Consider the following 27,314-nt stretch of genomic DNA (forward strand, 5'->3'; position numbering starts at 1 on the left):
GTTAGGATAGAAATGAGCTCCTCTGTGACTCAAACATGACAGCCCTCTTTAATAGCGGCACTGCCAAAAAGTTATTTGAGAACAGACTAAAATAATATAAATACACTAAATGAATCTAACTAAAAAAGAAACAAAGATTCCTAAGAGGATACATCATAATCAGTTTGTAACTATGAATTTCTAAAAGATCTTATCTTCACAGGCAGCATGTTTTAGAACATAATGCCCTAAACCAAGAATGAAGAAACCATCATTTTATTTTTCTGTTTTGTCACCAATAACATTTGCATGGAAGTAATTTGACTTTGTGTATTATTTATTTTCCTATCTTATAAGAAGGAAATATAAATAGCTTTTCCTTACCTGTATCCTTGAAATGATTTGACATCAATGGTTATACTTTGAAAGCTTTGGGATTCTATGAGAAAAGTGCTGTGTAAATGCTAATTTTTTAGATATTGTTTTCTGTCACTTAATGATATCACTCTGTCTTCTTCCTGATCATTGTCAAGAAACGAAGTACAGGAGGGCCATACTGAAATTGGTCCTTACTTATACCACTGGGAGTTTTAGTAAATGGAATGGTTTCTGTTTCCAGCAGAATGTCTGTATTATTTAACAATCAAAAAAAAAAAAGTCAATGGAAAACTTCAAATAGGTAAAATTTTGTTTTATTTTGTTTACTTTAACGTAAAATTTTCTGACTTCTGTGTTGTGAAATCTGCTACCTTAGCTTGAAAACCTTGAGCTATTAGGCAAACACACTGTTAGTTCTTTGCCCAGAGACTTCATGTTAGAGTTATATAAAAATAAATGCAAACAGATTTTTTTAACTTGTATACTTTTGTGAGTTTTCATAATGTCTGACAGACATGTGAATCTGAGGAAGGCTTTTCAATTTTAGGAGGTGTAAAATCCTGTAATTCCTTCTTAAGACCTAAGATTAAGAAAACTAAGAGTCAGAGAAGTGATGATTGAATATTTACTAAAATAAAACAATAGCAATAAATAACATTTTAAAGTGACATTTTTCATGATTGCTGTATAATTTCCATTCAGTGTTGATCCTGAGATGATTGTGGATCATTGACAGTGATTGTGATGATTCAGAACAAAAATAATTTTGTATTGAGAACAGATTTCTTTGAAATTTTTTTCACCTCTGTCATGGATCTTTGTGCTGTTAGAACTGCTTTCATTCCAGTTACGCTCTTACTGACTTGTTGGCTATTAGTCAGATGGACATTATGATGGTCCATGTTTTTCTGTTCATCTTTTCTTAGGATGAAATAGTCATGTAGATGCATGTAGAGAGTCCATCCTACATTGTAGCCTCTTAGTTCTGTGAGTTCTACAAGTTCAAGGTCTTTCCTCTCAATACTGCTTTAGTAACTCATGCCCATAACCACACTCAGGACTTTTTCATCACCATGAGCTATTCTATTTCTGAACTTCTTAATCTCAGTACTTACTTGTGTGAAAGTTGCTCAGTCATGTCTGACTCTTTGCAATCGCATTGACTATACAGTCCATGGAATTCTCCAGGCCAGAATACTGGAGTGGGTAGCCACTCCCTTCTCCAGGGGATCTTCCCAAGCCAAGGAGAAACAGCTTCACTGCTTAATTTTACCAATTATTTAAAGAAGAATTAACACCAATCTTTCTCAAACTCCTCCCAAAAATTGAAGAGGAAGGAACATTTCCAAACTCATTTCTTAGGGCCAGCATTACCCTGATAACAAAGCTAGAAAAAGATCCTGCAAGAAAAGAAAAATGCAGGTCAATATCCCTGATGAATGCAGATGCAAAAATCTCAATAAAACACTAGCAAACTAAATTTAACAGTACATTAAAAAGATCATTCACTATGATCAAGTAAGATTTATCCCTGGGATGCAATGACAACTCAATATATGCAAATAATAAATGTGATGCATTAATTAACATTAATAAAGTCAAAGAAAAAATCATACAATCATCTCAGTAGACACAGAAAAAGCATTTGACAGAACTCAACATTTGTTCATGATAAAAACTCAACAAATTTATAGATATGGAAAGACTGAGTGAGTGAAAGTGGCTCAGTCATATCCAACTCTTTGTGAACCCATAGGCAATAGCCTGCCAGCTCCTAGTCCATGGGATTTTCCAGGCAAGAATACTGGAGTGGGTTGCCATTTCCTTCTCCAGTAGAAGGAATAATAAAAGCCGTATATGATAAGCTCACAGCTAACATTATATGCAATGGTGAAAAATTAGAAGCTTTTCCACTAAGGTCAGGCGCAATACAGTGGTGCTCTCTCTCATCATTCCTACTTAACATATTACTAGAAGTCTTAGAGCAGTTGGGCAAGAAAGAAATAAAAAACATCAGAATTGTAAAGGAAGAAATAAAATAGTCCATATATGCAGAAGACATGATTTTATATGAAGACAATCCTAAAGACTCTACCAAAAAAAGAAAATATCAACAAATTCAGTAAGTTACAGAATACAAAATTGACATAAAAAATTCAGTGGCATTTCTATGCTCTAACAATCAGTTATCTGAAAGAAGAAAGAAAATAGCTTCAAAAACAATAAAATACTTAGGAATAAGTGTGACCAAGGAAGTGAAGGATCTCTACACTGAAAACTACAAGACATTGATGAATGAATTCAAAGACACAAATAAATGGGCAGGTATCCTTTGTTCATAGATTTGTTATTGTTCATTTGCTAAGTGTGTCTGACTCTTTGCAACCCTATGGACTGCAGCACACCAAGCTTCCCTGTCCTTCACTATCTCCCAGAGTTTGCTCAAGCTCATGTCCATTGAGTCGTTGATACCATCCAACCATCTCGTCTTTTGTCTCCCCCTTCTCCTCCTGCCCTCAGTTTTTCCCAGCATCAGCGTTTTTTCCAGTGAGTCAGCTCTTTGCATCAGGTGGCCAAAGTATTGGAGCTTCAGCTTCAGCACTAGTCCTTTCAATGAATATTCAGGGTTGGTTTCCTTTAGGCTTCATTGGTTTGATCTCCCTGCTGTCCAAGCGACTCTCAAGAGTCTTCTCCAGCACCACAGTTTGAAAGCATCAATTCTTTGGTGCTCAGCCTTCTTTATGGTTCAGTTCTCACATCTGTACATCACTACTGGAAAAACCATAGTTTTGACTCTATGGATTCATAGATTGGAAAAGTTAATATTGTTAAAATGTTCATACTGCCCAAAGCCACTTATAGACAGTAGACTGTACCTATCAAGAGTGCAGTGGCATTTCTGTAATAGTCAAATCATATGGTTCTGGCCTAGAAACAGTAGACATAGACCAGTGAAACAGAATCAGGAGCCCATTCATAAATCCAGTCATATATGGTCAACCAATATTTGTCAGGGGAGCAAAGGGAGCAATATTCGGTGGAAAAAAAGTCTGTTCCATAAATGGTGCTGGAAGACAATTTTTCCACATACCAAGGGGCATGGGGCTAGTTTCAGGATGATTTTAAGTGCATTACATTTATTGTGCACTTTGTTTCTGTTATTATTACATCAGCTTCACCTCAGATCATGAGGCATTAGTTCTCAGAGATTGGGGACCTGTGATATCAGTGATCCCAGAGAAGTATAAAAGCTTGTGAAAACAACACTCTTACTTAAAAGTAGCACATGTTTTTCCTTGAAAGGCAAATATTATATCTAAAGCAGTTGAGCCACTGCCCTTGTAATTTCATGAACATTTCAAGTGAGGAGTTCTTTAGTCTCGGTGGCATTATCTTTTGTTGTTCAGTCGCTAAATCATATCCGACTCTTTGCAACCCAGTGAACGACAGCATGCCAGGCTTCCCTATCCTTCACTATCTCCCAGAGCCTCTCAAACTCATGTTCATTGCATCAGTGATGCCATCCAACCATCTCGTCCTCTATTGTCCCCTTCTCCTCTTGCCTCAATTTTTCCCAGCATCAGGGTCTTTTCCAGTGAGTCAGCTCTTTGCATCAGGCCAAAGTATTGGAGCTTCATTTTCAGCACCGGTCCTTCCAATTAATTCAGGGTTGATTTCCTTTAGGACTGACTGATTTGATCTCCTTGCTGTCCAAGGTACTCGCAAGAGTCTTCTCCAGTACCACAGTTTGAAAGCATCAGTTCTTCAGTGCTCAGCCTTCTTTAATGGTCCAACTCTCACACCCATACCTGACTACTGGGAAAACCATAGCTTTAACCATACGGACCTCGGGAACAGTATGAAAAAGCATTATCTTGCTCACCTGCTCATCTTTGAATCAGAGCAGGTAGCACACTCCATATTTTCTGGGCCTCTTGTAAAGTTTGAAGTAAAGACGCTTGAGAAAGGAAGAAAGAAAGCCAGAATTTCCCTGGAGTAATAAAGATTTCTATTCTTAAATCGAGGTCCAATTTTCCTACTTTTATAAAAGTTAAACTATCTGACAATCTTTTTCTTTCTTCAAAAAGAAAACAATGGCTTAAAGTGGATCCTGGATGATGTTGGGGACTCTACTGAATGGCAGCATCAGTTCAGAAAGATCATATCCAGTCTGTGAGTAGTAGCTAGCAGGCTTTTGTACCACAAATCGAATACCAGTCATTGGAGAATACGCAGTGACCTATTTGGGGGCCAATATACCCTTAAAGTAAAAGTGAAAGCGTCAGTCACTCAGTCATGTCCAACTCTTTGTGACCCCCAGGACTGTAGCTTGCCAGGCTCCTCTGTCCATGGAATTCTTCAGTCAAGAATACTGGAGTGGTAGCCATTCCCTCCTCCAGGGGATCTTCCCAGCAGGGATTAAACCCAGGTCTGGTGCATTGCAGGCAGATTCTTTACTGTCTGAGCCACAGGGAAGCCCTAAAATACCCCTATGTGCTTATCAGATATGTTATAACATTTGGAGCCAGTCATCAAAAATAATTCTGCACCATATAATAAAATATTTAAAGTGTTGAGACCATATAGAAGATCTGAAATAAAGGAGAAATATCAATAATATCTTAACTTGTACGGTATATAAAAGTATGACAGCTTCCAAATAATACATTGTTGTTTCTTAGTTCCCTTACAAGTTCTATTTCTATTAAAGTTTGGTTACAAAAATTAATTCCCACCAAAAATCTTAAGAGAGTTATTTTGGTGATGTCAAGAATCTTGTCTTCTAGGTATGACCTAAGAGAACGTTTTAGATTTCCATCTCTTTGACCTGATATATAGTTTGTCATCAGAAAAATCACCTAATAGTTGAGTATAGTTCCATAGGAAACCAAGATTCATTATCAGGAACTGGTACCAAAGGAATCTGGGTGGCTACCAAAAAAAATAAGGTCGTGCAAAGCCAGTTTGGTTGTATGCGTTAGCTAGTTCACAGGTGAATAACAGCCAAGTATGAATGATTGAAGATGCAAATGAAGTGCTCTATAGAATAGGGCAATTTAGATAACATAGTTAAAAGGAGCATTAAACCATGGAGAGAAAAGGAGGAAAATAATAAAAATAAATAATACAATGCAGATGAAAATGTAGAAATCCACTGCCTTATTCTATGCATCTTGGGTACAACCTCTCTACAAACATGTGGTCAATGGTCTTGAATGGAAGATGTCTCTTTCAGAGAATTGTCTGTTTGTAGAGGATTTCTAAAAACTCCTCAGCTTAAAAATCCACAAATTCAGGTTAGATTATGCCTCCTTGAAAGCCATGAATCCAAAGATCAAACTTTTAGAGTTGTATTACTGTGCTCCTTACTGACAGTATTTGATAAGATTTAGTAGGGTTCTAGAGTTGTTTTTCTCTGATGTCTTTTCCAAAAGATGACTTATCTGGGCTTCAGGTCATGCAAGTGTTATTTAAAAGGGTATTGAGGAAAGGGTACTTGTACCTACTTATAAGACTTGGTGTATGGCATGAATAATTCCTTGCAATACTTAGCCATGTCTGATTGCACTAATGTGGAATTTGGAATGAAGATGATATTCCTCGGTGTATGTGGGAGAGTTGATGGAACCACAGAAAGATTTTATCTCATTGTTATTAAAGACAATACCTTAGGCCATGGAAGTTCAGGAATCTCTGAATTTAGCTGATCTGATATTTAGATCTATGTTTGTGCTCTCTTGCCTTTCCTGAAGATTGAGGGTAAAGTTGACATTAAAGTATCTTAGTAAGTGGGAGGACTTTCCAAAAGCTTTAGTAATAGGCCTAGTAAAATAGATGCCTCCATCACTAGAGAGAAAGGTCAGAATTGTCTGGATTGGGAACATGAAATCAAGAAACTTCTGCTATTACTAGAGTTGTAGCTCTCTATCAAGGAAAGGCTTCAAACCATCCCAGTTATAAGTGAACAATGACTACATCATATTCAAAACCCAGACAGTAGCTTTATGAAACCCATTTGGAGATGTTTAAGGGTGCCCTGAGGTTTGGGCTCTTACCCATGTACTGCTTTTCTTACCAGGATTATATTGGTGACAGATGAGACAGAGCAACACTTTCCCATCAATGTTAATTATGTACAGTGGCAAGTTTCTTCTTTCACTGGTGGGTAACTTCATATAAAATTTTTACAAGATTCCATTTGAGGTCCTTCAGAGCTACTAAATAGCTAACAATGCAATTTACACACAGCTTTCTCCTAGCACCTTTTTTTGTGACTCGGGAGCTGATCGCTGGCATTCTGTAATACAGGCTTTGAACTCAATTTGCTGTTAAATCAAAGAGTTAGTTCTTTGGGGTATTATAAGGGCTATAATTTCAGTGAGGGCTGTCTTTCTGGCATGATGATTAGTCAAGACATTTTCTCTAGCCTCCATATTATCTCCTTTTGTTTGAGCCCCTACTTTTATAATAGCCACTTCCTCAGGAAGCATTAGAGCACTTAAAGATTCTATAAATTGCTAACCATTCTTAATTGAGATTCCTGCTGAGGTCAAGAATAGTTCCTTGTTTCCAAAGCATTTCAAAATCATAGAATAACCCAAAAGCATGTCTACTGCCAATAAATATATTAACTTTCTTATCTGTAGCTAACTGAAACTTCTGGTGTGCTCACAGAGTTCTGCCATCTGGGAAGATTTGCCTCTGGCAAGGGATCAGTCTAAGGATGAAGTGTTGTTCATTAGGTAGGAAGTAAGTGAGGAGCTAATCTTAACTCACAAAAGCCCTGTTCATGTTTAGGGCCCAGGGAAGAGGTTCCCTTTCCAAGTACTTGGTTAAGTCTTAAATCGGCATGGCAATCGCAGGAAAGTTGGGAACCCATTGCCTGCAATAGTCAGTGAAACTCACGAATCCTTTTAATTATCTCTTTGTTACTGACATAGGAAATTTTTTAAGAGATTTAGTTCCTTGAGATAAATCCTGTTCTGGGTAATGAATTTAGACAAAATTGTAACTTCTCTTTGGAAATTTTATCCTCTTTGTGAGTTGAAAAAGTAAGTGGATAGAAGGAATTAGTCTTAGAGCTCACTCTATCTTTAGAACACAACAAAAAGTTATCCCCATGTTGAATAAGAATAGAATCACAAGGAAATTCAAAATCTTGAAGGTCCTGATTGTGTTTTCTTAGGAGAAGGCAAACAAATATTGACTGTTTTGACCTAAAAGGTCATTAAAGAAAGCAGAATATAAATCACAGTCAAATATGCAGCCTCAGGAGGCACTGAAGATAAAATAGTTTTGGGGATTAGTACTACATGGAAGTGGGAAGTGATTACTCTATTATGGCCATATTTGCTGAACAAATCCGTATCCCCACCTATTCAGCCTTTTGATTGGGAGGATAGAAGTGTTAACAGAAACACTGTAAAGCAATCATCCTTCAATTAAAATAAATAAATATTTTTTTAAAAATAGTACAATATATGTTGAATCTTTTCTCTGTTTGCTTTTATCTCTTAGTTTTAGTGCCTCTTTAGCTTTGCTAGTGGAGAAGGCAATGGCAACCCACTCCAGTACTCTTGCCTGGAAAATCCCATGGACGGAGGAGCCTGGTAGGCTGCAGTCCATGGTGTCGCTAAGAGTAGAAAACCACTGACTGACTTCACTTTCACTTTTCACTTTCATGCATTGGAGAAGGAAATGGCAACCACTCCAGTGTTCTTGCCTGGAGAATCCCAGGGACGGGGGAGCCTGGTGGGCTGCCGTCTATGGGGTTGCACCAAGTCGGACACAACTGAAGTGACTTAGCAGCAGCAGCAGCTTTGCTAGTAAAAGTAATGCTCAAAATTCTCCAAGCCAGGCTTCAGCAATACGTGAACCATGAACTTCCAGATGTTCAAGCTGGTTTTAGAAAAGGCAGAGGAACCAGAGATCAAATTGCCAGCATCCGCTGGATCATGGAAAAAGCAAGAGAGTTCCAGGAAAACATCTATTTCTGCTTTATTGACTATCCCAAAGCCTTTGACTGTGTGGATCACAATAAACTGTGGAAAATTCTGAAAGAGATGGGAATACCAGACCACCTGACCTGCCTCTTGAGAAACCTGTATGCAGGTCAGGAAGCACCAGTTAGAACTGGACATGGAACAACAGACTGGTTCCAAATAGGAAAAGGAGTACGTCAAGGCTGTATATTGTCACCCTGCTTATTTAACTTATATGCAGAGTACATCATGAGAAACGCTGGGCTGGAAGAAGCACAAGCTGGAATCAAGATTGCCGGGAGAAATCTCAATAACCTCAGATATGCAGATGACACCACCCTTATGGCAGAAAGTGAAGAAGAACTAAAAAGCCTCTTGATGAAAGTGAAAGTGGAGAGTGAAAAAGTTGGCTTAAAGCTCAACATTCAGAAAACTAAGATCATGGCATCTGGTCCCATCACTTCATGGGAAATAGGTGGGGAAACAGTGCAAACAGTGGCAGACTTTATTTTTCTGGGCTCCAAAATCACTGCAGATGGTGACTGCAGCCATGAAATTAAAAGACGCTTACTCCTTGGAAGGAAATTTATGACCAACCTAGATAGCATATTCAAAAGCAGAGACATTACTTTGCCAACAAAGGTCCATCTAGTCAAGGCTATGGTTTTTCCAGTGGTCATGTATGGATGTGAGAGTTGGACTGTGAAGAAAGCTGAGCGCCGAAGAACTGATGCTTTTGAACTGTGGTGTTGGAGAAGACTCTTGAGAGTTCCTTGGACTGCAAGGAGATCCAGCCAGTCCATTCTAGAGATCAGCCCTGGATGTTCTTTGGAAGGACTGATACTAAAGCTGAAACTCCAGTACTTTGGCCACCTCATGCAAAGAGTTGACTCATTGGAAAAGACTCTGATGCTGGGAGGGATTGGGGGCAGGAGGAGAAGGGGATGAGATGGCTGGATGGCATCACTGACTCAATGGACATGAGTTTGGGTGAACTCTGGGAGTTGGTGATGGACAGGGAGGCCTGGCGTGCTGCGATTCATGGGGTTGCAAAGAATCGGACATGACTGAGCGACTGAACTGAACTGAGCTTCTGGTTCAAGAGAGTATTTTGCACTTAAGGGTATAGGTTTCAGTGGTTTAATTTGAACATTAATAGCTTCAGCCCCAGTAATCCTCCCTATTTTCATCAAATTTTTGCTCACAGAATGAAAAAGCCTGGGATCTCCTCTAGATCTTCAATTTAGGGTCAACTTAAGCACAAAAATACTGGTAAATCAATTTCCAAATTAGCCATTATCTCTTTGCAAATAAGGGAGTCCTTTGGGACTTCAGGAAAGAAACCATCAGGAAAGTATTTAATCTAACAATTCCATTTATACAGTACACCCTGCCTAGCAAGCTAGCAGGTACGATATCTCAGAAGAAGAAAGATTGTTCTTTTGTTTAATGTCCAAAGGTAACAGTTATGAATGAAGTAGAACTAACAAAAGGAGTATTTGAGAAACACTCTGAATTTTTTTCAGTGTTTTTTACCTGAAGGGAGAGATTTTTAAGATTAATAGTGGGGGCTTTCCTGGTGGCTCAATGGTAAAGAATCTGCCTGCCAGTGCAGGAGACATGGGTATGAATCTGATCCAGGAAGATTTCACATGCCACAGAGACTAAGCCTGTGTGCCAAAATGCTGTAGAGCCCAGGAACCACAACTATTGAGCCCATGTGCAAGCAACTGCTGAAGTCCACATGTCCTAGAGCCTGTGCTCCCCAGCAACGGAAACCACCTCAATGAGAAGCCTGCACACTACAACTAGAGAGTAGTCCCCGCTCTCTGCAACCAGAGAAAGCCTGTACAGCAGTGAAAACCCAGCACAGCCAAAAATAAATACATAAATAAATTTTAAATTGTTCTTTTCATAAAAAAATAAAGACTAATAGTGTATGCCTCTATATCAATTAAAAAAACTTTTTGGCAAGGTTGTCCTTTAATATTTATATAAATTTCTCCCTGGGAATTTAAGGATAAAACAAAAAATCTTCAAAACTCACTTTATTTTTTTTTCCTTTTAGCTTCTTAGCTAAAAAACAAGACAGTTAGCTAACACAAGACAGTTCATTTTTGATGTCCTTTTTTATATAGTATTGATAAGTGTCTTTATCAAGAGATTCCCTCTTTTGAGATTTACTGACCCTGGTAGGAACATCTAGTTGTTTTATCTGTAGCGCTAGCAATTTATTTTTGAGTTTTATTTTGTTTTTATTCTAAGACTCTCAAAATATTCAGCAAGGTGCTTGAGCTCTAGCAAAGGCATTATTTCCCATATCATTTTTTGCTTGTGTACTGTATCCCCCATGTGGCTTAAGACTGTTTACAAAAATCTAGGCGAGACTTAGGAGTCACATCTGCTTTAACATCTACTCCTGAGTGCTGTCTAAAACTGTTAAGCAGCCTGTCCCTAAAGTCTCCTGAGTTGTCCTTTCCTTGCTTGTAAGACTAACTCAGAGCCCAGTGTACTTTCTCAGGAAGGACTTTGGGAACAGCCTCCTTTCCTCCAAAGGACTTTGACCAATTTCTATAGATTTTTAAACCCTTCTGGTTTCCTGCGCAATTTAGATTCTTCTGTGCTGTGCTTAATTGCTTAGTCGTGTCCAACTCTTTGCGATCTCATGGACTATAGCCCACCAGGCTCCTTTATCCGTGGGGATTCTCCAGGCAAGAATACTGGAGTAAGTTGCCATGCCCTCCTCTGGGGGATCTTCCCAACTCGGGATCGAACCCAAGTCTCCCACACTGTAGTCAGATTCTTTACCATCTGAGCCACCAGGGAAGCCCAGATTCTTCCAAGTTACCTTCAGATTCTTCCCATTCTACTTTTCTCACAAAGTTTTTTGCATCTCAAGCTTCCACAAACATGAACTAACTGTTAGAGACCTGGAACCCCCGGGTATATTCTTAAAATTATTCCAAATTGCTCTGCAAATTCACTGTGCCCTTTCTAGGCTTTGGAAAGTCGTTGATGACTCTCAGCCAAGAGGAAGAAGAGAGCTTAAAATCAACCACAAGGGATTTTTTTCTGTTCTGAAGGAAGTTAAACTTTAAGAGGCAGCTGAGTTTTGAAAGTTTTTCACCAGCTGAAAGGAAAGAGGAGTGGAGCAGAGGGAGAGATGGGCAGAGGAAAATGGAGGCATATATGATGGGTAAAGACAAATAGATAAAACCCACTAGGTTCAAGACATGATTTTTGGAGAATCTAAACAAATAATAAGTTTTTCTTATTTTTATTTTGCCTTAACCAAGAAATTTCTTGAAGCAATTTTGGAAGCTGAATTTCTTATAGACATTTCCTGACACCAAACAAAAATATCCAGCCTACTAGATGTTTGGAATTTTGTTCCTTTTTTGTCCTACAGCACCTATCAAACAATTTTGTCCATAACAGAATTTCCCCAAAGTGGCCACTATAATTCCAACTTATCCTTGGTGAGATTACAGATAAGTACAAAGATTTGGGGTACAACATAAATACATGTAAGGAGTAGGAGTCTGGTCTGGAAGAGGCATAGACTTAGGTTTAGACTGAGGAAAGTGAGAACCTGTGAATAGTCCATCCAAAATGTTGCTTGGATACCTCCTATATCAGACTCCCCAGCCTAATGAGTAGATGGTCCAACTACAAACGGACATATTTAAGGTTCTAGAGCATCAAAAGTTTGAAGGGGAGCGCTCTTCTGTAACCAGACTCTCACTAACAAAATAAGACCAAGGAAATGGGTAACCCAAGGCATAAGGTAATCCTTGTTCAAAGGATACCACTTTGAAAATAAACCTGAACCTCTCGGTTCCCAGAACTAGTTTGTGAAATAGACTTATTGGGGCCTACCCCCCATATTTTTCCACATGAATTTTCCCCTTATAGAGGTATAACAGAAAATGACAAGGATCGACAGAGATATATGGTAAAGTTCTTAGTAATAAGATGGGTTCCTTATTCCTACAAGACAAAATAAACTTAGCAGTTGGGGAGCTCAAAGAAAATAAATCAGTGTTTGGTCTAATATGAGACTCACTTATCTCACTGTAATGATTAAAGACACTCCCATTCCCCAGATCAAAAGGCTTAAGGGGTCTCAGAGGAGCTTGCTGTTGTCAAATCAAGGATCTTGGGCTTTGGTGGGAAGGGGTCTGTCTTGCCTGGGTCTCCCTGTACCCTCTAAGTTGGTTGAATGCTGGCTTCCTGCAAATAAGAGGTTATTATAGCCAGGGAAAAATCGATCTTAACAATATTAGTAGTTTCTCACTGTGGGTTCACCATTGAAATATTTATATTTGGAAGCTAGGTTTAAGTTGAGGTTTTCATTGTGACAGTTTGATTAGGATTGGGTAAAGTTCATGATATAAGAGTTAAGATTGGTGGACACAGCAAGACAAGGATTTTGTGTGTATGGTGTGTGGTGATGGTGGTTTAGTCACTAAGTCGTGTCCGACTCTTGTGACCCCATGGACTGTAGCCTGCCTGGCCCCTCTGTCCATGGGATTTTCCAGGCAAAAATACTGAAGTGGGTTGCCATTTCCTTCTCCAGTGTATGGTGTGTGGCTTTGTTTTATTTTACTTTAATTTTGGCCTTTTTACTCTACGGAATAGTTTTGCATAAGCAAAATTTGAATAAAAAAAACAAAACTGAGCAAAGCTTAAGTTGAGCAAAAGGGCCAGTGCTAACTCCAGGAAATCCTGCAGCAATCCATAGGAGTGAAAACATGTTACAGTTGTGATTTGAACATATTGAAATTTTGGTGTATTCAGTCAGTTAGCCTCAATCTTCAGGTGTCAGTCAGCATGAGTACCTAAGACACAGACGTTATGTTAATAACAACCTAACCAAACTAGATAGAGATAAAGAGCTATATTTTTTCAGAGAAACAAGCCATTCCAAATCTGAAATGACTAAAAAAGTTCATTTCATTTCATTCATGGCTTAAATTCCACTGGAGTCAGAGATGAAGTGTCGTCAATTCCAAGAATGAAGTCTTTAGGTAATGTTTCAGATGCAGTCTTAACTAAATGTCATAGGAATACAGGATCCAAAATTTCTCTCATTGATAGGCTCCTCTGGTTTCTAAACCATCAAATAAATCACCATGGCTTCCAAAGCCTACACAAAGCCAATCCTCTGTGTCCTTCCTTTTTTTTTAATTGAGGTGAAATTCATGTAATATAAAATTAATCATTTAAAGTGAATAATTCAGTGGTACTTAGTAAATTTATAATGTGGAATCACCACTTCTGTATAGCCGCAAAACATTTTCACCACCCCATAGGGAAACTCCATACCCTTTAAGCAGTTACTTTCCATCCCCCAACCACTGACAACCACCAGTCTGCTTTTTGTCTCTAAGGATTTGCCTATTCCGAATGTTTCATGTAAATGGAATCATACAGTTCTGCTGCTGCTGCTAAGTCACTTCAGTCGTGTCCAACTCTGTGTGACCCCATAAACAGCAGCCCACCAGGCTCCCCCGTCCCTGGGATTCTCCAGGCAAGAACACTGGAGTGGGTTGCCATTTCTTTCTCCAATGCATGAAAGTGATAAGTGAAGTTCTAGATGAATGTAAAATGTAATCATTTTTATCTAGCTTCTTTTACTTAGTTTAATGTTTTGGAGATTGCTCCATGTTATAACGTGTTAGTATTTCATTCCTGGTTATAGCTGCATAATATTTATTCCATTGTATATTTATACCATGTTTTGTTTATGCATTGATCAGTTTATAGACGATTTGTGTTTCCACCTTTTGGCTATTGTGACTAGTGCTGCTTTGAACTTGCCTCTACCTATATTTGTTTTCGAGTACCTGTTTTCAGTTCTTTGGTGTATATACCTAAGAAGTAGAATTGCTGGGTCATATATTAATTTTATATTTAACTTTCTGAGAACCTGACAAACTATTTTTCACAGTGACTGAACTTTTGTACATTCTCAACAGCAGTGTACAAGGATTCCAGTTTCTTCATATTCTTACCAAAACTTACTTTCTTTTTTCTTTTTTTCATTTTAACCATTCTACTATGAGCGAAGTGGTATCTCATTTTGGTTTTGATTTGCACTTCCCTAGTAAGCAATGATGTGGAGCATCTTTGCATGCCCTTCTTGGCCATTTTTGTATCTTCCTTGGAGAACTATCCATTCAAGTCCTTTGTTCAGTTTTTAATCAGGTGGATTGTCTTTTTCTTCTAGGAGTTCTTTCCATATTTTGGATACTAGACTTTAACTTATATATCATTTGCAAATATTTTCTCCCATTCTCTAGGTTTATCTCTTCACTTTTTTTATAATGTTCTTTGATGCACAAAAGTTTTTAATTTTGATAAAGTTCAATATGCCTAAGTTTTCTTTTGTTGTGTTGCTTTTTAATTTTTTTTTTTTAGGATTTATTTATTTACTTTTGACTGAGCTAGGTCTTTGTCACTGTGCACAGGCTTTTTCTAGTTGCATCAAGTGGGGGCTACTCTAGTGGTGTGTGGGCTCCTCACTGCAATGGCTTCACTTGTTGCAGACCACAGGCTCTCTAGCATTCAGGCGTCAAGAGTTGAGTGTGTTGCCTCAGTAGTTGTGGCACTATTAAATTTTTCAATCTTTCTTCCTTTGGATCTTAACGTACAGTTCACTTTTATATCTCAGGTATTTGTGCATTTCACGGTGAACTAGGTAGGCCATGGCATGTATTAATAAGTATCTTATGGAGATTCCATTCCCAATAATAAAGTAATTTGTATGTTTCATCTCTGGAAGAATTTTTATCACACAAATATATATTTCATTTTCTTGCCTTAAAATGAAAGCAGCATGTCTATGACAAATTTGGGATTAATATGATCTGTTGTACCAAACTCCAGGCACCCATCCCCAGTTTTCCTCCCACCTGCTTTTCCAGCCAGGGTTTAGGGTCAGGCAGCCCTGACCCACTAGTCCTGTAGTGGGCCACCTCACAGCCAGCAATGGAGGCATGAACCCTGTGCCCACGGCATGCCTCACTCCATGGGAAAGGGCTCTGCACCACAGCAGTGCCCCGGCTGCCTCCAGTGCAAGGATCTGCACATGAGAGCTCAAAAGAGTCTTAGTGTTTAAACTGTCTTTGGTATTATCCATTTAAGAGTTAATGGGTCTTTCAGGAAATTCCTAGGTTAAATAATAAAGTTATTTGCAGTTTTGTCTCCCTGCTCAAGGAGTGTCTGGGTTAGTAAAGGTATGTTGATGAAAACAGTGGTATGTAGTAAGGTCATGTTTCTATTCTCACTCTAGTAGCCAACATTAGTTATCTAGGCAGAAATATCCCTAGAGTGCAAAATGATTTTTCTGCACCCTAATTTGATAAAAAGGCATCCTTCTTCGTTTAACTATGTGCAAGATTCCATGCTAATTTCTGCAGACTCTTCTCTGAACAAACTGTAAAACAAGTAAAATAGAGGCTTCAGGGTTTCAGTTTTATAAAGACAGAACTGACTTCCTTCTTTGAATGAATTAAGAGATTTTACTACTTCAGTAGCAAAAACTGGAATAATGATTCAGTTGAGTCACTACTGAAGTAAGGGATTTCCCATAGCTCTATTTTGAACCTGACTCACCACTGCCCTCCTGTTTAAGCAACTCTTTTCTTCCAAATTGTTTTGCCAGTTCTCAAAGACTAGCACATTCATGCCAGGTTTCAAATAGGCTTTTACTTTCAAAGTAGTTTTATCTTACAGACACATTTACTTGACGACATTACTATTTTATGGGAGACATTAATTATATAATAGAACAGGGTTCCGTGGGATGCAGATGAGATCAATGTCATTCATTAAAATTCTTACCAGAACTATTAAATGAAAATTTTGAGAGATATTAGTTTATCTGCAGCTCCTAACTTTCTATGAGGCTTTGCTTTTTCTGCTTTATGCATAAAAGTTTTCCTAGTCTTACTCTAAGCAACTGAATTTTACAATTTTTAGGGTTTCTCTCACTGATCTTAATACTTCAGGCAAAAGTTTCAGAAATTAGGTTTATTTCTGTTTTATTTTATAATTAATGATTTTCTATCTATGACCTCACTTATATCTCCTTCTTGGTCACATGCCTGTATGTTGATATTGCATACATAATATTCATACATAATAGGTCATCTTTTTTAATGATGCATCATCATTTTAATGATAGTGATCTTAAATATTTGTAAGAAACCTGTCCACCATTCCACTAGTGTTTGGTTTGATAAATATTTCCTCTAATGCTAAATCTAGTTCATTAAAACCCTTTCATATTTAAAGTATTATAAGTCCCAAATGTTAATTCTAATTTAAGTAATGAAAGACATTTCAATAAGCATGATTTGTGACGTAACCTGAACCCTCCAAATTGATATGCTGCTCAAATTCAGGCACACACATAAGTAGAGCAAGTGGTTGCCTTTTACATATATCTATAGTATATGTATATACTATATTTTTTTTTTAGATACAATGAAAAATCTGTAGATCTCAAACATGTGTCCTCACTGGCTCATTTTATACAAGAAAACACACTCTAGTATTAAACTACTTATATTCAAATCTTGGTTTCTGTACTTACTAGGAAGTGCTCAGTATCTCTTGCCTTCATTCTCTCATCTTTAAAATGAGGATAATAAGAGTATCTGCCTTATAAATTGTTGTGAGGATTGAACTGTGAAATGTTCAGTAGACAGTCACTCAATAAATGTTAGCTACTATTATTACTGCTAGTACTACAGATATTACTGTTACTGTTTTAATAAATGTTCTTTAGAGTGAGGGCACTGTCTCAAAAAAGAAGCTACTACTTCAGTGAAAATGTGTAAACTGAATGGGGTAACAAATTAAGTCTTTAGAACCATTAATTTTAGATAAACTTATAAATCTGACCATGACCTCTGAGAATTGAGTTTTAAGAAAATGAGTGCATACAGAACTATTTCCAGGGTGTAAGAAAAAGGGAAAGGCTAAAGGAAAGTAGGTCAGCAATTATCATCCTTGGTATTGTTCTCTTCTTTTAATATATCTGTTTCCTTTTTCTCCAGCTTCTCTGAGGTCTCCTACTTTGGGCCCAGTTATTAAGTATCAGTGTATTTAAAGTCTCCCTTAGACCTTACATTCCCATTCTGTATTCTGCATGTGCAAGATCACCCATTCACAAAGCTTCAGTAAACCTGTATTTCCCCCTAAACTTCAGTAGATCTCTTCTTGAATATTCTACAAGTATCTCATACTCGGCATGACTAAAACTAAATTTATAATCCCAGTCTGCTCAAGAAGTGACATCAGTATCTACCTAGTTGTCCAAACCAGAAATCTTTACCGTGTTTATCTTTTATTCCTCTCCCTGCAACGAATTTCATCTTTCTCAAATGCAAATCTAAACCTATCATACTCCTGTAGTGATTCATTCTTTAATAGCTTCTTGCTGTTCTCAGAGTCCCAAATCCTTGAAATTGTTTACAGTCTAGCTTCTGCTTACCTCTTGTTTTACCTCTACCACTCCCACCTTGAATTCAGTGCTCCAGCCAAATGACACTTTCAATTTGCAAATAGTACTCTCTTATCTCTTTCCCTGGAAAACTTCTGCTTATCCTGTATTTCCTCCAAGAGGCACCTCTCAAATCTGAGCACTTTTCAAATCTCAACTACTGTGCCTTGTAGTTGCGTACCTTATTCCATGCCTATTTGCAGTATGGTATTTTTTTGTCTTCACTTTTTCTTCCATTCTATCCTAAACTCCTTTCAATACCTCATCTGTCTTGTTCACCTGTACTATTCCCAAGATCTAGCACAATTACTGTCTCTTGATAAATGAGTTGAGTTGGTAAGTGAATAGATAAATTAAAGGTAAACCTTGGGCAAGTGGAGGAGGCAAAGGACGGCAAAACATCCAGAGTAAGAAATCAGAAGGGAAGCAGAGAAGGAAAACAGTAGACGTTAGCAGAAATGCTAACCTCTTCTTACCAATAGTGTTTTTCTTAAGTGCTTCTTTACTTTAAATTATTTTCTGTTTTTCTGGCTCTTATTCCTTCACTCATTCTTACTATTGTCACCTAGATTTGGGACCTATTACTACCCCTTACCTGGAGTATATTTTCATTACTTTATGGTTTTAGTCTTCATACCATTCAACCCTATTTTAGGTAGATAAATCTTCTGGTTAATTTTCTGCCCCTTGCCAGAAAAAAACATGAAGCTTTCTTTTTTCTTCATATTCCTCAGAAAAGAGAATTATGAAGTAGTTCTTGAAGAAGTATGTTAATTTCTTGAAGTTCTTATTTTTAGAAAATTTTCTTAGTTCTCTCCTTCTGTAAACTAATTCCTTACCCCCATAGTTGGCACTTACTAGATCAGACACCAACTGCTTATCATCACTTATTCAATTTTTATTTACATGGCTAAGCATAATTAGTAATTCTCTTCCATAAATATTTATTGAGGTACTATTTATAAACACCTCCCTTCTCAACTTTCTCATCTTATTTCCAGTTTATTTACCAATTTCTTAAATTGTTTATTTAACAATTTCTTGAATACTGTTTCATTTGTAAAGCCTAATAATTCCATAAGAAGTATTTACCTTCAATTTAAATTTGATATCATTTGTCTTGTTTCCCTAGATTATCACAGTTTTATTTTGTATGAAAAATTATGACTCATTTATTACTTTTAGCCAATCTATTTTAGTCCCTTCATTGTCAATATTTTATCTGGTATAGCTAAAAACATTTAGTTAATAGATTGCAGTATAGGAAGTCCTACCCTTGTTTCACCTAGACACCAGCTTAACAATATTTGGACCAAAATATCTTTATGAAAACTCCAGACACTACTTAAGATGTTGCAGTACCCACATATGGGCAAAACCAAGAACAAGCCAAGAGCAGGGCATTAAAATGGGTAAGAAGAGCCTTTTCACTTTACCTGTGAACTCTTCTGCCGTGGCTTATAGTCTCTTGCTAGAGAGAGGAGGAGAAAGAAGAGTATACCCAGCTTTCCAGCTTTTCACAAGGTTGCCCAGGGAGCTGGTTTCTGTCTTGCTTGATGCAGTGTTAATGGAATCAGTATGGTTTTGGTGCATACAGGCCACTGAAAGCAAGGGAGAGCAGGAGCAACTTGCATCAACACCAGAGAGCCTGTAATGGTGCAGAGCCCAGCATGGCTCAGTGCAATGGAGAGAAGTCACCCAATTCACAGTTTCTCCACTGGGTAGAAGGGAGAAGAGTAGAGCATGTATCCTGCAATCTGGGTTTTTTGTGGGGTTGTATGAAGGAGTGATTTCTACCTGACTCAGAGCACATGAGCCAGCATACCTTGGATACCTAAGAATAAAAGAGTAGATTGGTTTGCCAGTGCAACACCAGAAAACCTGCAGCACTGAAGGCAGCACAGAAGGAATACGAGACTATGGACTTCTGAAAAAGAAACTGGCAAACCTCTGAGCAGGAGGTTGTATACACAGCCAAGAGAAGCTGCATCACCCCGAAAAGGTTTCAGAGGCCTCCAATCTCTAGCCAGGCTGATTGGTGAAAATCTTTCCCTGTACAAAGCCCATCCATAAAGAATGGGAGGTATGGCTAGTTTTTCAAATGCATAAAGTTCAGCCCTATCCAGCAAAAAAATCACAAGGCATTTGAAGAAACAGGGAAACATGGCCCAATCGAATGAATAAAACAAATCTCCAGAAACCAACCTCAAAGGCACAGAGATCTATAAATTTCCTGAGAAGGAATTCAAGGTTTTGTTTTGTTTTTCTTTTGAAGCAAAATGGTCTGCATGAGAATACAGATAGACAACTATGCAAAATCAGGAAAACAGTTCATGAACAAAGCGGAAGTATCAACAAAGAGAAACTTAAAAACAACCAAATAGAAATTCTGGAACTAAAGAATACAATAACTGGATTGAAAAGTTCGCTAGGTTCTTTCAATAGCAGACTTAATCAAAAGAAGAATGAACTTGAAAGAAGATCATTTGAAATTATCAAGTCAGAAGGGCAAAAAAGTAAAGACAAGTAAACAAAGCCTATGGGACTTCTGGGACTACATCAAGCAGATTAATATATGCATCATGGGAGTCTCAGAAGAAGAGTGAAAGGGACATGAAGCTTATTTGACAAAATAATGGCTGAAAACTTCGCAAAGCTGAGAAAAGAAATGAACATTGAATTTCAAAGAGCTCAAAATACTCCAACTAGGAATAGGGAAGTTGGGAAATTCACAAATCTGTGGAAGTTACACAAACTCTTGAATAGCCATTGAGTCAAAGAAGAGATCACAAGGAAACTGGGAAATATCTTTAGACGAATGAAAATGAAACAAACCCCCAAAACTTATGAGATGCAGTAAAAGCAGTCATAATAGGGAAGTTTCTTGCATCAAACCCTACATTAAAAAAGAAAAATCTCAAATCAGTAACTTAACTGTACATCTTAAAGGACTAGAAAAATAACAACAAACTAAAGCCTCGCATATATGGTCAAATGATTTTTGACAAAAGTGGCAAAACTATTCAATGGGAAAAAGATAATCTCTTCAACAAATGATATTGGGAAAACTTGATGCAAAAGAGTAAAGATTGACTCTTAACTTATACCATATACAAAAATTAATTCAAAGTGTATCAAAGACTGAAAGGTAAGAACTGAAACTATAAAACTAGAAGAAAACACAAGGGGAAAGTCTCAAGACTGAGTAATGATTTCCTGGATATATACTAAAGCACTGACAACAAAACAAAAATAGACAAATGGCTACATTTGTCTACATCAAACTTTAAAACTTCTATACAGCAAAGGCCATAATCAGTAGAATGAAAAGGCAACCTATCGGATGGAACAAAATGTTTGCCTGTCATGTATCAGATAAGGAGTTAATTTCTAGAATATGTAAAGAATTCCTGCAACTCAGTCACAACAATAAAAATTATTTTAAAATTGGTGAAGGACTGGTAGAGACATTTCACAAAAGAAGATATACAAACATATGAAAAGATGCTCAACACCACTAATTATAAGGAAAATGTAAATCAAAACTACATGTATTCAGTTCAGTTTAGTCGCTCAGTCATGTCCAACTCTTTGCAACCCCATGAATCGCAGCACACCAGGCCTCCCTGTCCATCACCAGCTCCCAGAGTTCACTCAAACTCAGGTCCATCGAGTCAGTGATGCCATCCAGCCATCTCATCCTCTGTTGACCCCTTCTCCTCCTGCCCCCAATCCCTCCCAGCATCAGAGCCTTTTCCAATGAGTCAACTCTTCGCATGGGATGACCATTATCAAAACAACAGAAATAATAAGTGTTGGTGAGGATGTGAGAAATTGGAGTGCTTGTGTACTGCCAGTGGGATTGTAAAATGGTACAGCTACTATGGAAAACTGTAAGGAGATTCCTCAAAAATTAACATTAAAACTACCACATGATCCAACAATCCCACCTCTGAATAAATAATTGTAAACAAGGTCTCAAAGAGATATTTGTACATCCATGTTCAACACAGCATTATTCACAGTAGACAGGACATGGAAACAGGCTAAATGTTCATCAACAGAGGGATGAGTATATACATACAGGAGAATATCGCTGCTGCTGCTAAGTCGCTTCAGTCGTGTCCGACTCTGTGCGACCCCACAGACGGCAGCCCACCAGGCTCCCCCGTCCCTGGGATTCTCCAGGAAAGAATACTGGAGTGGGTTGCCATTTCCTTCTCCAATGCATGAAAGTGAAAAGTGAAAGTAAAGTCGCTCAGTCGTGTCCGACTCTTAGCAACCCCATGGACTGCATGCAGCCTACCAGGCTCCTCCGTCATGGGATTTTCCAGGCAAGAGTACTGAAGTGGGTTGCCGTTGCCTTCTCTGACAGTGGAATATAACTGAGCCTTTAAAGACAAGGAAATCTGTCATATGCTACAGCATGAATGAACCTTGAATCATCATGTTAAATGAAGTAAGCCAGTCACAAAAAGGCAGATACTGCATGATTAGACTTGTCTGAGGTATCTACAGTAATCAACTAATAGAAACAAAGTACTGTGGTGGGTGCTGGGACTAGAGGAGGAGGAAAGATGAGAGGAACTCATTATTCCATTCACGCAGAGTATCAGTTACACAGGATGAAAATGTTCTAGACATTCATTTTATAACAATGTGCATACAGTTAACAAGAGTATACTGTACACTTATAAATTGTTGAAAGTGAAAGTGAAGTCGCTCAGTCATGTCTGACTCTTTGCGACCCCGTGGACTGTAGTCTACCAGGCTCCTCAGTCCATGGAATTTTCCAAGCAAGAGTACTGGAGTGGGTTGCCATTTCCTTCTCCAGGGGGTCTTCCCAACGCAGAGATCGAACCCTAGTCTTCCACATTGCAGGCAGATGCTTTACCATCTGAGCCACCAGGGAAGCCCTTATAAATTGTTGAGTGTAAAAGGAAAAAAGAAATGTATGTAATTGGATTGACCAGCTGTATACTGTTGATGCCTAAATATAGGCCTACCTTCTCCCAAACTCCACACACTCCTTGATGTTACATATTGAAATCACCCCATAATGTCCTGCTGGCATCTCACATTTCCCTCATCAGTAACCAAAATTTAGTACCCTTCCATCCAAATTGTTTCTATATTGCTCTGTTAGTTAATGACACTCTTGCCTACCCTAATAACCAAAGTTGAAATCTGACCACAGTATTTACCTTCTTCCCAAAGCACAGTCAGTCATGCATAGAACTGTTTGTTGTGGCCCTTTCAAATATCCTTTCTCCAGTTTCTGTTGCACTAGTTCTGGCCTTCATTGTGTTTTACCGTTAGGATTTCGGTAGCATACTAATTGCTCTGCCTGTCTACAATCTCTCTTCCCTCCACTCTACATCAGTGAAGTATTGCAGTTTTTTTTTTTTTTTTTAATTTTATTTTATTTTTAAACTTTACATAACTGTATTAGATTTGCCAAATATCAAAATGAATCCGCCACAGGTATACATGTGTTCCCCATCCTGAACCCTCCTCCCTCCTCCCTCCCCATTCCATCCCTCTGGGTCGTCCCAGTGCACCAGCCCCAAGCATGCAGTTTTATGTATCACTTCTCTGTAAAAAGTTTTGAATGGTTCTCCATTTACTGCAGTAATAAGCGTCTTCAAAATCTGTCCTTAACTGAATTGACAGTTTTATTTCTTAAATATTTCATCCTTTCCATCCAATCCCTAACCATATTAGGCAGTTTCTCATTCTCTACAAGTTCTTTCTCTCTTTTTTTGTTCATTCTGTTTTGAATGTTCCTCCTTTTTTCTTATTGTTTAAAGCTCAAATCAGTTGTTACTTCCTCTGTGAGGTTTTGCAGTTTGTTCCATCAGAATCAGTTAGTCCCTTTTCTGTATTATCATACATAGTATTTTATTTTTACATTAAAGCATAAGTATTTACAGGGTTGGTTTTGTTTGTTTTTTACTTTTTCCTTAAAACACAGCCTGATTTGTGTGTTCATGAGACTGTGGGAAATAGGAATCTCATCTTGTTTACCTTAACATCATTCCCTAATGTTTAATAAAGGGCCTTATATAGAGAGAGTATTCAATTCATTTTTAGTAAATAAACTTGAGCCAAAGAAAATTCCCCTAGTGTAATATAGGAGGAAGCACACCATACTAAATATCTGGAAATTTGATCTGTTAAGACATCTGACTTTGAGCTAATCTTTTTAACCTCTCTGTGGCAAAGTTTGTTTTCTACAAGAAATCTTAATGGGCACTACACCCACGCTTAGAAACTTTAAAATATTGGCCTCCATGGTCAAGTTATGTAAATAGTTTCCCATTGCCTTACATGCTAGCATTCAGAGGCCTCCAGTCTGGTTTTAGATGCTGTTCTAGTTTCAGCTTCCACCAACAGGCAGCCAAGGAAATAAATACCTTAGTTTCTTACTCTTCTGCTCACCAGCCTCCTGCCAGTACCTTCTATTGGCTGAGCTCAAGCAGGAGCCTCAAGGACAGAGAGACCCTTGGTCCTCTTCATGAACACTCGCCCCTTGGAGGAACAGAGCACAGTAGGGAGTAATGCCAGTGATGAGGAGGAACAAACACAGCTGCTTTCCTCAAACTGTTCCCTCTCCCTTCCTGGATTTAGGTCTTCTTATCTCAAGTGATGACTCTATAAAAATAATAATAATGCAGGTATTTAACATTATTGTCCAGGCAGTTTGACATGCAGATGGAGGAGGAGATAAAGTTTGAGGAGGAGGAAGAAGGTAATGAGGGGAAAAAGAGTCTTGAAGAAGCTACCAGATCATGACCTTCAATTGGCCATATTATTTTTGCAGATGAATCTAATTGCCATGCTAATGGGTTTGGACGTTATTGTGAAGGCCGATGAAGGAATTTAAACATGGAAATAGCAAGATCAAGTTTGGAGCTTTTGAAACAATGTCTACTACTTGTGTCGATAATGAATTGAGTCAGGGTGAGAGCAGAACCAGGAATCTGATGAGAGCTTGAATGAAAGTTGACGAAACAGTAATAGAAAAATAAAGCAAGATTTTTGAAATATTAAGGAATCACAATTGACAGGATTAGAAACTGGATGTGGAAGGTAAGGAAGTCAAGAATGACTCCAAATTTATAACTTGGGCAACATATTAATTATAATACCATATGTTGATATAACCTATACCTTATCTTCAGAGTCTTACAAGATGAAGTTATTTGCTGGACTGGAAGGAGAAGGACAGATAAGTCAGATATGTGACAGAATCATGCTGTGTACTAGAAATTATTGAGAAGTAGAATAAGGGTATGTGTAAGAGCAAAGAGATGAAGTTGAATAGAAAGAACAGACCAAGAAAGACCAAGCACATTACTCTAGACAGTCTGAACTTTGTCCCTAGAACAATAGAAAGTTTTTGATGGTTAAAAGCACAATTAAATCAGATACTATTGAGAAATTTTTCTAGAACCCTAGAATTTGGACCTTGAGTTTGGAAGATATTAACTAGAGTTGACTAAGAAAATAATTATTACAAAATAAATAGCATTTATTGAATATTTTGAGTGTTGTCGTAGCAGTCAAGAATCTGAATAATAAAAGTAGGGAAAAATTCACTCTCATCCTATTGTGGAGAAGGCAATGGCACCCCACTCCAGTACTCTTGCCCGGAAAATCCCATGGATGGAGGAGCCTGGTGGGCTGCAGTCCATGGGGTCGTGAAGAGTCGGACACAACTGAGCGACTTCACTTTCACTTTCACTTTCATGCATTGGAGAAGGAAATGGCAACCCACTCCAGTGTTCTTGCCTGGAGAATCCCAGGGACGGGGGAGCCTGGTGGGCTGTCGTCTATGGGGTCGCACAGAGTTGGACATGACTGAAGCGACTTAGCAGCATCCTATTGTGCATGCATGCATAGCTCAGTCGCTTCAGGCGTGTTTGACTGTTTGCAACCCCATGAACTGTAACCCCCCAGGTTTCTCTGTCCATGGGATTCTCCAGCAAGAACACTGGAGTAGGTTGCCATGCCCTCCTCCAAGGGATCTTCCTGACCCAGGATCAAACCCGCCTGTCCTGTGTCTTTGCATCACAGGTGGATTCTTGACCGCTGAGCCACCAGCGAAGCCCCTCTCATCCTATTACTTAAAGATAACTAACACTAACATATATAATTATGTTATTCTAGCCTATACATTGGATTGTACTTTATTTCTAAGCTATAATCGTATTATGATGTATACATTTTAAATCTACAGCATTCATATCAGCAGAATTAATGGTGAATTAACCCTACTCTTTAAACCTATGGAAAGACCTGGATCATATCAAGTGCCCAATAAGTGTAAACTGCTTAGTTTCTATCTCCATATTGTGCAAAATACCTTAAAAACTAGATTTGTTTTCACCAAGGACACTTGACTCAGTCTTCACATTTTCTTCATTCTCTGATTACCTGTTCTAAGATTTTGTATCTCAGCCATACAAATTAGCATCTACTACTTGCCTAAAGACCATGTTTAACAGTGTTTACCTCTTACAAGATATGAACCAAAATTTACTTTTGATTAGTCTGTTGTTGAAATTAACATATAGGATAGGCATTCTGGAAGTTGAAGCTTTTGTGCTTATACCTAATAATATAAGAAACAGCACCATAAAGGAAAGATTAAGAGAATGAGACTTTTATGAGCTGATAAAATTTCTCTAATAGCAAAGATAATTTTAACTTCTCTTGGTCCTTTTTCTCAGGCCATTATAGAGACTAATTAGTTAATACTTTAAAAGAACTCTAAAAGGAACTTGTCAGATTCTACTTTTAAAGATTTAATAGCTTTTGATTTCTAAGGAAAAATTACTTTTTCTCTACCTTTGTCTAGGGAATGTTTAAAACAAGGACCTAATGAAGAAAACAAAATTCTAACTTTGCATTTCAGTACTGAAGAAAACAAAATTTTAACTTTGCATTTCAATACACTGACACAATGAAAACATTTGAAATGGAAGCTGACTAGCTGACTTTGTGTTTGTTCATTTGTGTGTGTGTGTGTGTCTACATCTAAAACTGTATCCTGACAGGCTCTTTGGGAAATAAGAGAATTCTTGGTCAGCTTTTTTGACTACTCAAGGTCAAAAAGGGGGTTTCTAGCCACCTCACAAAGGGAGCTAGTGTTTAGAGATGCAAAGTGCACCAAACCAGAAATCATATAGCAAGACAGGGATGAACCATCAGAAATATAAATCAGGCTCTGAGGTTTATGTTCCTGAACCAGAACTAACAGCAAAGCAAAAGGTAATTACCAATACCATAAGCAAATAAAAAGGTCTGATGAAAGATGGGGGCAGAAAAGGGGAAGATTGTGTCTAAAGCTGAAAGCTGCCATAATGGCTATAACCAGAACTCACAATTCTTAATGTATATAAAGCATTAGTGCTGCTAGTAAGGGCATGAACAAGGGATCTTGAGTTGAGACCTTC

At 38.0% G+C, this 27,314-nt stretch overlaps 1 protein-coding gene and 1 long non-coding RNA gene across 9 annotated transcripts in view; one reads left to right on the forward strand and one right to left on the reverse strand.

Moving 5' to 3' along the window:
• Window positions 1–27,314, forward strand: part of GPHN (gephyrin) — a 526,998-nt gene that overhangs the window by 381,600 nt on the left and 118,084 nt on the right. The gene's annotated exons all lie outside the window — the stretch shown is intronic.
• Window positions 1,636–24,387, reverse strand: LOC129621692 (uncharacterized). Its single transcript, XR_008699619.1, has 3 exons — window positions 24,270–24,387; window positions 19,290–19,454; window positions 1,636–1,757 (listed from the first exon to the last, which is right to left on the reverse strand). It is a non-coding gene; the product is annotated as an uncharacterized LOC129621692 (long non-coding RNA).

The sequence above is a fragment of the Bubalus kerabau genome, chromosome 10, assembly GCF_029407905.1.
Source record: "Bubalus kerabau isolate K-KA32 ecotype Philippines breed swamp buffalo chromosome 10, PCC_UOA_SB_1v2, whole genome shotgun sequence".
Classification (NCBI taxonomy): domain Eukaryota; kingdom Metazoa; phylum Chordata; class Mammalia; order Artiodactyla; family Bovidae; genus Bubalus; species Bubalus kerabau.